Source organism: Lipotes vexillifer, unplaced genomic scaffold (genome assembly GCF_000442215.2).
Source record: "Lipotes vexillifer unplaced genomic scaffold, Lipotes_vexillifer_v1.1 scaffold393, whole genome shotgun sequence".
Classification (NCBI taxonomy): domain Eukaryota; kingdom Metazoa; phylum Chordata; class Mammalia; order Artiodactyla; family Lipotidae; genus Lipotes; species Lipotes vexillifer.
In genome coordinates, this window is record NW_006774564.1 from 4,761,704 (window position 1) to 4,775,332 (window position 13,629).

The 13,629-nt window shown below is 38.5% G+C and overlaps 1 pseudogene; it reads left to right on the forward strand.

The window, feature by feature from the left end:
* Window positions 1-12,790, forward strand: part of LOC103072998 (BRISC complex subunit Abro1-like) — a 93,650-nt pseudogene extending 80,860 nt beyond the window's left edge.
* The last annotated feature ends 839 nt before the right edge of the window (window positions 12,791-13,629 follow it).

The following is a 13,629-nucleotide window of genomic DNA, read 5'->3' on the forward strand; positions in this document are numbered from 1 at the left end:
CTCACCCGCTGGGGTGGGCGGGGGCTGGGAGCTGAGGCTCGGGCTTTGGTCGGATCCCAGGGAGAAGACTAGGGTTCACTGCTAGTGTTAGTGCACCACAGCTAGCCCGGAGGGAGTCTGGGAAAAAGCTTGGAGCTGCCGAAGAGGGAAGAGACTTTTTCTTGCCTTTTGTTTCCTGGTGCACGAGGAGAGGGGATTAAGAGCACTGCTTAAAGGAGCTCCAGAGACAGTCATGAGCTGCGGCTAACAGCATGGACCACAGAGACGGGCATGAGATGCTAAGGCTGCTGCTGCCACCACCAAGAAGCTTGTGTGCAAGCACAGGTCACTATCCACACTGCCCCTTCCGGGAGCCTGTGCAGCACGCCACTGCCAGGGTCCCATGATCCAGGGACATCTCCCCCAGGAGAACACACGGCGTGCCTCAGGCTGGTGCAACGTCACCTCACACAGGTCTCTGACGCTGCAGGCTCGCCCCGCATCCGTACACCTCCCTCCCCCCGGGGCTGCGTGAGCCAGAGCCCCCGAATCAGCTGCTCCTTTAACCCTGTCCTGTCTGAGCGAAGAACAGATGCCCTCAGGTGACCTACAGGCAGAGGCGGGGCCAAATCCAAAGCTGAACTCCAGGAGCTCTGCAAAGAAAGAAGAGAAAGGGAAATCTCTCCCAGCAGCCTGAGGAGCAGCAGATTAAATCTCCACAATCAACTTGATGTACCCTGCATCTGTGCAATACCTGAATAGACAACAAATCAACCCAAATTGAGGAGGTGGACTTTGGGAGCAATGATATATATATATTTTTTTCCATTTTTCTCTTTTTGTGAGGAGGTATGTGTATTCTTCTGTGTGTGATTTTGTCTCTATAGTTTTGCTTTTACCATTTGTCCTAGGGTTCTGTCTATCCGTTTTTGTTTTTTTTTTTTTTTGTATAGTTTTTAGCACTTGTTATCATTGGTGGATTTGTTTTTCTGTTTGGTTGCTCTCTTCTTTCTTTCTTTTTTTAATTACTTTTTTAAACTTTTTTTTGTATGTGTGTGCGGTATGCGGGCCTCTCACTGTTGTGGCCTCTCCCATTGCAGAGCACAGGCTCCAGGCGTGCAGGCTCAGCAGCCATGGCTCACGGGCCTAGCCACGCCATGGCATGTGGGATCTTCCCGGACCAGGGCACGAACCCGTGTCCTCTGCATTGGCAGGCAGACTCTCAACCACTGAACCACCAGGGAAGCCCTAAAATTTTTTTTTGTGTGTGTGTGGTAAACAGGCCTCTCACTGCTGTGGCCTCTCCCGTTGTGGAGCACAGGCTCCAGATGGGCAGACTCAGTGGCCATGGCTCATGGGCCAAGCCACTCCACAGCATGTGGGATCTTCCTGAACCGGGGCACGAACCCGTTTCAAATGCGTCGGCAGGCGGACTCTCAACCACTGCACCACCAGGGAAGCCCCCTAAAACATTTTTTTAATAATTATTAATTTTGTATTTTAATAACTATTTTATTTTACTTTATTTTATTTTATCTTCTTCTTTCTTTCTTTTTTTTCTCTCCCTTTTATTCTGAACCGTGTAGATAACAGGCTCTTGGTGCTCCATCCAAGCATCATGGCTGTGCCTCTGAGGTGGGAGAACCAAGTTCAGAACACTGGTCCACAATAGACCTCCCAGTTCCACATAATATCAAATGGTGAAAATCATCCAGAGATCTCCATCTGAACACCAAGACCCAGCTCCACTCAAAGACCAGCAAGCTACAGTGCTGCATACCCTATGCCATCCAACAAGCAAGACATAAACACAAGCCCATCCATTAGCAGAGAGCCTGCCTAGAATCATAATAAGGCCACAGACACCGCAAAACACACCACCAGACGTGGACTTGCCCACCAGAAAGACAAGATCCAGCCTCATCCACCAGAACACAGGCACTAGTCCCCTCCACCAGGAAGCCTACACAACCCACTGAACTAACCTTAGCCACTGGGGACAGACCAAAAACAGTGGGAACTATGAACCTGAGGCCTGTGAAAAGGAGACCCCAAACTAAGTAAGTTAAGCAAAATGAGAAGACAGAGAAACACACAGCAGATGAAGGAGCAAGGCAAACACCCACCAGACCTAACAAATGAAGAGGAAATAGGCAGTCTACCTGAAAAAGAATTCAGAATAATGATAGTAAAGATGATCCAAACTCTTGGAAATAGAATAGAGAAAATACCAGAAACATTTAACAAGGACTTAGAAGAATGAAAGAGCAAACAAACGGTGATGAACAACACAATAAATGAAATTAAAACTTCTCTAGAAGGCATCAATAACAGAATAACTGAGGCAGAAGAATGGATAAATGTCCTGGAAGATAAAACAGTGGAAAAACCTACTGCAGAGCAGAATAAAGAAATAAAAAACAAAAAAGAAAAGAAAAGAATTTAGGACAGTCTCAGAGACCTCTGGGACAACATTTAATGTACCAACATTCAAATGATATGGGTCCCAGAAGAAGAAGAGAAAAAGAAAAGGACTGAGAAAATATTTGAAGAGATTATAGTTGAAAACTTCCCTAATATGGGAAAGGAAACAGTTAATCAAGTCCAGGAAGACAGAGAGTCCCATATAGGATAAATCCAAGGAGAAACACATCAAGACACATTGTAATCAAATTGGCAAAAATTAAAGACAAAGAAAAATTATTGAAAGCAGCAAGGGAAAAATGACAAATAGCACACAAGGGAACTCCCATAAGGTTAACAGCTGATTTCCCAGCAGAAACTCTACAATCCAGAAGGGACTGGCATGATATACTTAAAGTGATGAAAGGGAAGAACCCACAACCAAGACTACTGTACCCAGCAAGGATCTCATTCAGATTCAATGGAGAAATCAAAAGCTTTACAGACAAGCAAAAGCTAAGAGAATTCAGCACCACCAAACCAGCTCTACAACAAATGCTAAAGGAACTTCTCTAAGTGGAAAACACAAGAGAAGAAAAGGACCTACAAAAACAAACCCAAAACAATTAAGAAAATGGTCATAAGAACATACATATCGATAATTACCTTAAACGTGAATGGATTAAATGCTCCAACCAAAAGACACAGGCTTGTTGAATGAATACAAAACCAAGATGTATATATATGCTGTCTACAAGAGACGAGACCCACTTCAGAACTAGAGACACATACAGACTGAAAGTGAGGAGATGGAAAAAGATATTCCATGCAAATGGAAATCAAAAGAAAGCTGGAGTAGCTATACTCATATCAGATAAAGTAGACTTTAAAATAAAGAATGTTATAAGAGACAAGGAAGGACACTACATAATGATCGAGGGATCAATCCAAGAAGAAGATATAAAAATTATAAATAGATATGCACCCAAAATAGGAGTGCCTCAATACATAAAGCAAGTGCTAACAGCTATAAAAGAGGAAATTGGTAGTAACACAATAATAGTGGAGGACTTTAACACCTCACTTACACCAATGGACAGATCATCCAAAATGAAAATGAATAAGGAGACAGAAGCTTTAAATGACACAGTAGACCAGATAGCTTTAATTGATATTTATATGACGTTCCATCCAAAAACAGCAGATTACACTTTCTTCTCAAGTGTGCATGGAACATTCTCCAGGATAGAACACATCTTGGGTCACAAATCAAGCCTCAGTAAATTTAAGAAAATTGAAATCATATGAAGCATCTTTTCTGACCTCAATGCTATGAGATTAGAAACGAATTACAAGGAAAAAAACGTAAAAAACACAAACACATGGAGGCTAAAATTACATTACTAAATCACCAAGAGATCACTGAAGAAATGAAAGAGGAAATCAAAAAATACCCAGAAACAATTGACAATGAAAACATGACGATCCAAAACCTGTGGGATGCAGCAAAAGCAGTTCTAAGAGGGAAATTTATAGCTATACAAGCCAACCTCAAGAAACAAAAAAAATCTCAAGTAAACAATCTAACCTTACACCTAAAGGAACTAGAGAAAGATGAACAAACAAAACCCAAAGTTAGCAGAAGGAAAGAAATCATAAAGATCAGAGCAGAAATAAATGAAATAGAAACAAAGAAAACAATAGCAAAGATCAATAAAACTAAAAGCTGGTTCTTTGAGAAGATAAACAAAATTGATAAACCATTAGCCAGACTCATCAAGAAAAAGAGTGAGAGGACTCAAATCAATAAAATTAGAAATAAAAAAGGAGAAGTTACAACAGACACTGCAGAAATTCAAAGCATCCTAAGAGACTACTACAAACAACTCTATGCCAATAAAATTGACAATCTGGAAGAAATGCACAAATTCTTAGAATGGTATAACTTTCCGAGACTGAACCAGGAAGAAATAGAAAAATATGAACAGACCAATCACAAGTAATGAAATTGAAACTGTGATTAAATATCTTCTAACAAACAAAAGTGCAGGACCAGATGGCTTCAGAGGTAAATTATATCAAACATTTAGACAAGAGCTACCACCTACCCTTCTCAAACTCTTCCAAAAAATTGCAGAGGAAGGAACACTCCCAAACTCATTCTATGAGGCCACAATAACCCTGATACAAAAACCAGACAAGGATACTACAAAAAAAGAAAATTACAGACCAATATCACTGATGAATATAGATGCAAAAATCCTCAACAAAACAGTAGAAAACAGAACCAACAACACATTAAAAGGGTCATACACCATGATCAACTGGGATTTATCCCAGGGATGCAAGGATTCTTCATTATAAGCAACTCAATCAATGTGATACACCATATTAGCAAATTGAAGAATAAAAACCATATGATCAGCTCAATAGATGCCAAAAAACTTCTGACAAGATTCAACACTGATTTATGATAAAAACTCTCCAGAAAGTGGACATACAAGGAACCTACCTCAACATAATAAAGGCCATATACAACAAACCCACAGGAAACATCATTCTCAATGGTGAAAAACTGAAAACATTTCCTCTAAGATCAGGAATGGGACTAGGATGTCCACTCTCACCATTATTATTCAACAAAGTTTTTGAAGTCCTAGCCACAGCAATCAGAGAAGCAAAAGAAATAAAAGGAATACAAATTGGAAAAGAAGTAAAGCTGGCACTGTTTGCAGATGACATGATACTATACATAGAGAATCCTAAAGATGCCACCAGAAAACTACTAGAGCTAACCAATGAATTTGGTAAAGCTGCAGAATACAAAATTAATGCACAGAAATCTCTTACATTCTTATACACTAATGATGAAAAATCTGAAGGAGGAATTATGGAAACAATCCCATTTACCATTGCAACAAAAAGAATAAAATACCTAGGAATAAACCTACCTAGGGAGACAAAAGACCTGTATGCAGAAAACTAAAAGACACTGATGAAAGAAATTAAATGTGATACACACAAATGGAGAGATATATCATGTTCTTGGATTGGAAGAATCAATAATGTGAAAATGACTATACTACCCAAAGCAATCTACACATTCAATGCAATCCCCATCAAATTACCAATGGCATTTTTTACAGAACTAGAAAAAAATCATCTTTTAATTTGTATGGAGACACAAAAAACCCCGAAAAGTGAAAGCAGTCTTCAGGGAAAAAAACAGAGATGGAGGAATCAGTCTCCCTGACTTCAGACTATACTACAAAACTTCAGTAATCAAGACAATATGCACAAAAGCAGAAACATAGATCAATGGAACAACATAGAAAGCCCAGAGATAAACCCATGCACATATGGTCAACTAATCTATGGCAAAGGAGGCAAAGATATACAGTGGAGGAAAGACAGTATCTTCAATAAGTGGTTCTGGGAAAACTGAAGAGCTACATGTAAAAGAATGAAATTAGAACACTCCCTAACACCATACACAAAAATAAACTCAAAATGGATTCAAGACCTAAATGTAAGACTGGACACTATAAAACTCTTGGAGGAAAGCATAGGAAGAACACTCTTTGACATAAATGACAACAAGATCTTTTTTGATCCACCCCCTAGAGTAATGGAAATAAAAAACATAAATAAACAAATGGGACCTAAATAAACTTCAAAGCTTTTGCACAACAAAGGAAACCATAAACACGACTAAAAGACCACCCTCAGAAAGGGAGAAAATATTTGCAAATGAATCAACAAAGGATTAATCTCCAAAGTATATAAACAGCCCATGCAGCTCAATATTAAAGAAACAAACAACCCAATCCAAAAATGGGCAGAAGACCTAAATAGACATTTCTCCGAAGAAGACATACAGATGGCCAAGAAGCACATGAAAAGGGGCTCAGCATCATTAATTACTAGTGAAATGCAAATCAAAACTACAATGAGGTATTACCTCACACTACTTACATTGGGCATCATCAGAAAATCTACAAACAACAAATTCTGGAGATGGTGCAGAGAAAAGGGAACCCTCTTGCACTGTTGGTGGGAATGTAAATTCATACACCCACTATGGAGAACAGTATGGAGGTTCCTTAAAAACTAAAAATAGAATTACCATATGATCCAGCAATCCCAGTACTGGGCATATATCCAGAGAAAACTGTAATTCAAAAGGACACATGCACCCCAATGTTCATTGCAGCACTATTTACAATAGACAGGTCATGGAAGCAAACTAAATGCCCATTGACAGATGAATGGATGAAGAAGTTGTGGTACATATATACATTGGAATATTACTCAGCCATAAAAAGAACGAAATTGTCATTTGTTGAGACATGGATGGATCTAGAGACTATCGTACAAAGTGAAGTAAGTCAGAAAGGGAAAAACAAATATAGTGTATTAACGAATGTATGTGGAACCTAGTAAAATGGTACAGATGAACCGGTTTGCTGGGCAGAAGTTGAGACACAGAGGTAGAGTACAAACATATGGACAACAAGGGGGGAAAACAGCAGTAGGGTTGGGATGGTGGTGTGCTGAATTGGGTGATTGGGATGGACTTGTATACACTGATGTGTATAAAATTGATGACTAATAAGAACCTGCAGTATAAAAAACAAACAAGCAAACAAACAAAAACAAGTAATACTAATCTTTCTTTGGGTTATTTGCATGGAAATAGGTTAATATAAATGTTTCAGACATTACATGAAATTTCTAAAAATCTTATATGTTCTGGTATAATGTTATAAGTCATAATTATAGTTATTACTTTACAATGTATATCTCAGAAATAACTAAATTTCTTTGTCAATTGCATTATTGTGAACTTTCATCAAAACTGTGGGGCTTCCCTGGTGGCGCAGTGGTTGAGGGTCTGCCTGCTGATGCAGGGGACACGGGTTTGTGCCCCGGTCCGGGAAGATCCCACATGCCGCAGAGCAGCTGGGCCCATGAGCCATGGCCGCTGAGCCTGTGCATCCGGAGCCTGTGCTCTGCAACGGGAGAGGCCAGAGCAGTGAGAGGCCCGTGTACCAAAAAACACACTAACCATGGTCATTTTTAAGTTTTTTGTCATTTATAGACAGCTCTGGGTGTACTCTGATGCTTTTTCAAATATGTTCCCATAAAAGGGTTTCATTTTCAAGGAATTCATGGAAAAGACTCTGACAAATACAGGTTTCTGGTAATTGGCTATACTGATGAAATGAATGAATAAGCATTTTCAGAACTCTAATGGAAAGCTGATGAATTCATAAAAGTGCTAACAAAATATTAAGATAAAAAAAATAATTACATGGGACTGAGTGAACTGAAAAAAAAAAAAAAAAAAACATGGAGGCTAAAAAAAACATTACTTAATAACTAAAAGATCACTGAAGAAATCAAAGAAAACAAAAAAATACCTAGAAAAAAATGACAATGAAAACACGATGACCAAAAACCTGTGGGATGCAGCAAAAGCAGTTATAAGAGGGAAGTTTATAGCAATACAATCCTACCTTAAGAAACAAGAAACATCTCAAATAAACAACCAAACCTTACACCTAAAGCAATTAGAGAAAGAAGAACAAAAATCCCCCAAAGTTAGCAGAAGGAAAGAAATCATAAAGATCACATCAGAAATAAATGATAAAGAAATGAAGGAAACAATAGCAAAGATCAATGAAACTAAAAGTTGGTTCTTTGAGAAGATAAACAAAATTGATAAACCATTAGCCAGACTCATCAAGAAAAAAACGGAGAAGACTCAAATCAATAGAATTATAAATGAAAAAGGAGAAGGAACAACTGACACTGCAGAAATACAAAGGATCATGAGAGATTACTACAAGCAACTATATGCCAATAAAATGGACAATCTGGAAGAAATGGACAAATTCTTACAAATGCACAAGTTCTGAGACTGAACCAGGAAGAAAGAGAAAATATGAACAGACCAATCACAAGCACTGAAATTGAAACTGTGATTTAAAAACTTCCAACAAACAAAAGCCCAGGACCAGATGGCTTCACAAGTGAATTATATCAAACATTTAGAGAAGAACTAACACTTATCCTTCTCAAACTCTTCTAAAGTATAGCAGAGGGAAGAACACTCCCAAACTCATTCTACGAGCCCACCATCACCGTGATACCAGAACCAGAAAAAGATGTCACAAAGAAAGAAAACTACATGCCAATATCACTGATGAACATAGATGCAAAAATCCTCAACAATATGCTAGCAAACAGAATCCAACAGCACATTAAAAGGATCATACACCATGATCAAGTGGGGTTTATCCAAGGAATGCAAGGATTCTTCCATATAAGCAAATCAATCAATGTGATACACCATATTAACAAATTGAAGGAGAAAAACCATATGATCATCTCAATAGATGCAGAAAAAGCTTTTGACAAAATTCAACACCCATTTATGATAAAAAACCCTCCAGAAAATAGGCATAGAGGGAACTTTCCTCAACGTAATACAGGCCATATATGACAAACCCACAGACAACATCATCCTCCATGGTGTGGTGAAAAACTGAAACCATTTCCACTAATATCAGGAACAAGACAAGGTTGCCCACTCTCACCAGTACTATTCAACATAGTTTTGGAAGTTTTAGCCACAGCAATTAGAGAAGAAATAGAATTAAAAGGAATCCAAATTGGAAAAGAAGAAGTAAAGCTGTCACTGTTTGCAGATAACATGATACTCTACATAGAGAATCCTAAAGAAGCCACCAGAAAACTACTAGAGCTAATCAGTGAATTTGGTAAAGTAGCAAGATACAAAATTAATGCACAGAAATCTCTTGCTTTCCTATACACTAATGATAAAAAATCTGAAAGTGAAATTAAGAAAACACTCCCATTTACCATTGCAACAAAAAGAATAAAATACCTAGGAATAAACCTACCTAAGGAGACAAAAGACCTGTATGCAGAAAACTATAAGACACTGTTTAAATAAATTAAGATGATACAAATAGATGTAGAGATATACCATATTCTTGGACTGAAAGAATCAACATTGTGAAAATGACCATACTACCTTAAGCAATCTACAGATTCAATGCAATCCCTGTCAAACTACCACTGGCATTTTTCACAGAAGTAGAACAAAAAATTTCACAATTTGTATGGAAACACAAAAGACCCCGAATAGATAAAGCAATCTTGAGAAAGAAAAACAGAGATGGAGGAATCAGGCTCCCTGACTTCAGACTATACTACAAAGCTACAGTAATCAAGACAGTATGGTACTGGCACAAAAACAGAAATATAGATCAATGGAACAGGATAGAAAGCCCAGAGATAAACCCACACACATATGGTCACCTTATCTTTGATAAAGGAAGCAACAGAATATACAGTGAAGGAAAGACAGCCTCTTCAATAAGTGGTGCTGGGAAAACTGGACAGCTACATATAAAAGAATGAAATTAGAACACTCCCTAACACCATATACAAAAATAAACTCAAAATGGATTAAAGGGCTTCCCCGTTGGCACAGTGGTTGAGAGTCTGCCTGTTGATGAAGGGGACATGGGTTCGTGCCCCGGTCCAGGAGGATCCCACATGCCACAGAGCGGCTGGGCCCGTGGGCCATGGCAGCTGAGCTTGCGCACCCGGAGCCTGTGCTCCATGGTGAGAGAGGCCACAACAGTGATAGGCCCGCGTACCACAAAAAAAAAAAAAAAAAAAAAAATTAGAATTAGATATCTAGAGTTTAGATATCTAAACTCTCATCTAGCAGGCCCTCGACTTAGAGGAAAACATAGGCAGAACACTCTATGACATAAATCACAGCAAGATCCTTTTTGACCCACCTCCTAGAGAAATGGAAATAAAAAATAAAATAAACAAATGGGGCCTAATGAAACTTAAAAGCTTTTGCATAGCAAAGGAAACCATAAACAAGATGAAAAGACAACCCTCAGAATGGGAGAAAATATTTGCAAATGAAGCAACTGACAAAGGATTAATCTCCAAAATTTACAAGCAGCTCATGCAGCTCAATAACAAAAAAACAAACAACCCAATCCAAAAATGGGGAGAAGCCCTAAATAGACACTTCTCTAAAGAAGATATACAGATTGCCAACAAACACATGAAAGAATGCTCAACATCATTAATCATTAGAGAAATGCAAATCAAAACTACAATGAGATATCATCTCACACTGGTCAGAATGGCCATCATCAAAAAATCCACAAACAATAAATGCTGGAGATGGTGTGGAGAAAAGGGAACCCTCTTGCACTTTTAGTGGAAATGTAAATTGATACAGCCACTATGGAGAACAATATGGAGGTTTCTTAAAAAACTACAAACAGAACTACCATACAAACCCACAATCCCACTACTGGGCATATAGCCTGAGAAAACCATCATTCAGAAAGAGTCATGTACCAAAATGTTCATTGCAGATCTATTTACAATAGCCAGGACATGGAAGCAACCTAAGTGTCCATCAAGAGATGAATGGATAAAGAAGATGTGGCACATATATTACTCGGCCATAAAAAGAAACAAAACTGAGTTATTTGTAGTGAGGTGGATAGACCTAGCAACTGTCATACAGAGTGAAGTAAGTCAGAAAGAGAAAAAATAAATACCATATGCTAACACGTATATATGGAATCTAGAAAAAAATGGTCACGAAGAAACTAGGGGCAAGACGGGAATAAAGACACAGACCTACTAGAGAATGGACTTGAGAATACGTGGAGGGGGAAGGGTAAGTTGGGACAAAGTGAGAGAGTGGCATGGACATATATACACTACCAAACGTAAAATAGCTAGTGGGAAGCAGCCGCATAGCACAGGGAGATCAGCTCGGTGCTTTGTGAACACCTAGAGGGGTGGGATATGGAGGGTAGGAGGGAGGGAGATGCAAGAGGAAGAGATATAGGGACATATGTTTATGTATAACTGATTCACTTTGTTATAAAGCAGAAACTAACACACCATTATAAAACAATTATACTCCAATAAAGATGTTTAAAAAAAGAAGGAAACAGTAAAATAAGAGTCTAAAATAGGATTATAGAAGATGACATCTAAATAACAATTAGAACAATAAATTTTAATGCTTTAAAATATCTATAAAAATCTGAAAGATATTATATTGAATTGATAAAATATATTAAAAATATAGAATACATTTTTTAGACTCTACATGTAAACACCTATGGGGCGTGCTCCAAGGCCCACACCGAGTTCCCTGGGTTAGAGCTTCTCTGAGGTCCGCCTTCATGATAAATTTGGGGTCCTTAGCACAGATGTATGCCAGACAGAATCTCACTTGCTTCCCCCTTCCTTGCCAGGACCAGATTGACCCCCTTCATGGAAGCACCAGCCTAAGCATGATTATAATTGGGGACTGCTATTTTTAAGGGACAAATTTGAGGAAGGATTTTTGCTGGAACAGGTAAGACAAGGTGAAACCTTAAGCATTGGTGACTCACAAATCAACAACGCAGAATTTTTGCAAGTAATTGAAACCATTAGCCTTCTTCAAAACTTTTTAGTTTTTATAACTAGGCAAGCAAAGTTAGTAAAGGCAGTTTGCATGGTATTCTTAAAGATCAGAGAAAGTTATTGGTGGGTACAGATTCTGGCAAAACACACAGCAGATACACGCAGAGAGGAGGTTTTCCACAAGCAGCTCACCAGCGTTCTCCCCAAGGCTGACCTCCTTTTCCTTCTCTGCAGTTTCATCTCCACAGCCAACAACTCCACTTGTGCTTTAGTAAAGGTTCTCTTTAGACTAAATCGAAGATGTAATCAAAGGAAATCCTTCGCTATTCCCAACGTAGGCAAGATTAGCCAGCCTGAGTACAAAGTACCTTCAGTGCCAAATATTAAGAGTTATGCCAGTTATTAAAGAGCATGGTAATGACTTTTTTTTTTTTTTTAACAAGGACGGAGTAATGAAAGACATCAGGGCTATTCACAGGTTTATATCGCACTTCACGCAGGCAGTGTGTGCAGCTGTGGAAAAGAGTGAGTGAGTTGTTGAATCTTGTCAGGCAGAAGTGAACAAATTAAGAAGACGAATCACTCAGATGAAAAACAAACAAACAAAAAAGAACAAGAAGGAAGATTGCAGCAGGCAATGGTAAGCAAACAGATGCCGTCTGAAAGTTTGGAACCCCTGTTTGGTCCTCCGATGCCATGAATCTGTAGCTGAGGTAAAAGTACACTGGGAGATGCAGAGCTTTCTGATCCTCCTCCCTCTTACTCTGATTTTCACCCACACAGTCGAGAACCCACTTCAAGCCTTTCTCACATGGAAAGTAGAGTATTTATGCCTTGATCTCAAGCCATGGGCTCTTCCAATTATGCTTCCATTAGTGTCAGACTGAAATATCCTGAAAGTGGAGCAGGATGAAACTTTGATTGACCCCCACCCCCCTAACATTAGGGAGTACTCACGTTTGAGCAATTTGCCACCACTGACATATACCCAAGAGGGCTCCAGGAACACTCAGACCTCCCAGAATTAATTAAAGAAGATGCACTCTCCACTTAGCACCGTTTTTCTTAATTACTTATTGAGACAATATTTGAAAACTTGTTCTGAGGGAGAATTGCTTTCTCAGATCCCTGGACTCCCAAGAGGAGAGTCCTTGTTCACAGAACTTGTTGGAGCTTCACATATGCAGATCCTCACCTTTGGTCCCAGTGTACAGGTTTTAAGACACAACCATTAAGATAATCAAATTGCCTAATTCTGGTGTGATTCAAGGGTGTACAGTTAAATTTAGGCAAAGTAAAATTATGAACATAGGTTTTGTTCTTTAAAATAAATTAGAGACTAAGGATGAGTAATCTATAAATGTTCTATAATTAATCTATAAATGAAAATTTTACTCCTTGCACTATCATGCCTTAAAATTTACTTTTCCCAAAAGAAAATGAATTTAGTAGAGATTTCAAATAACTTTCTTTCTATGATAAGCCAAGTTCATCTTTACCAGAAAACTTTTAAAAATAATTCCATGAAGTCTGATTGGCACAAATCAGATATGTCTTCTCTTGTCATATTGGATATGACTTTGTGAGATCAAAAGAGAGGGCTTTGCTTCAACATTTTTCTACTAGCCTAATATGTATTGCCACTTAAAATGATTGCCTTTTAAATAATGTAGAAAGGATAATTACCAGTAAGTAATCATCCAAATAAGTATGTCATCAAATAACTTATTTTTCTTTTGGAGGATTACAGTG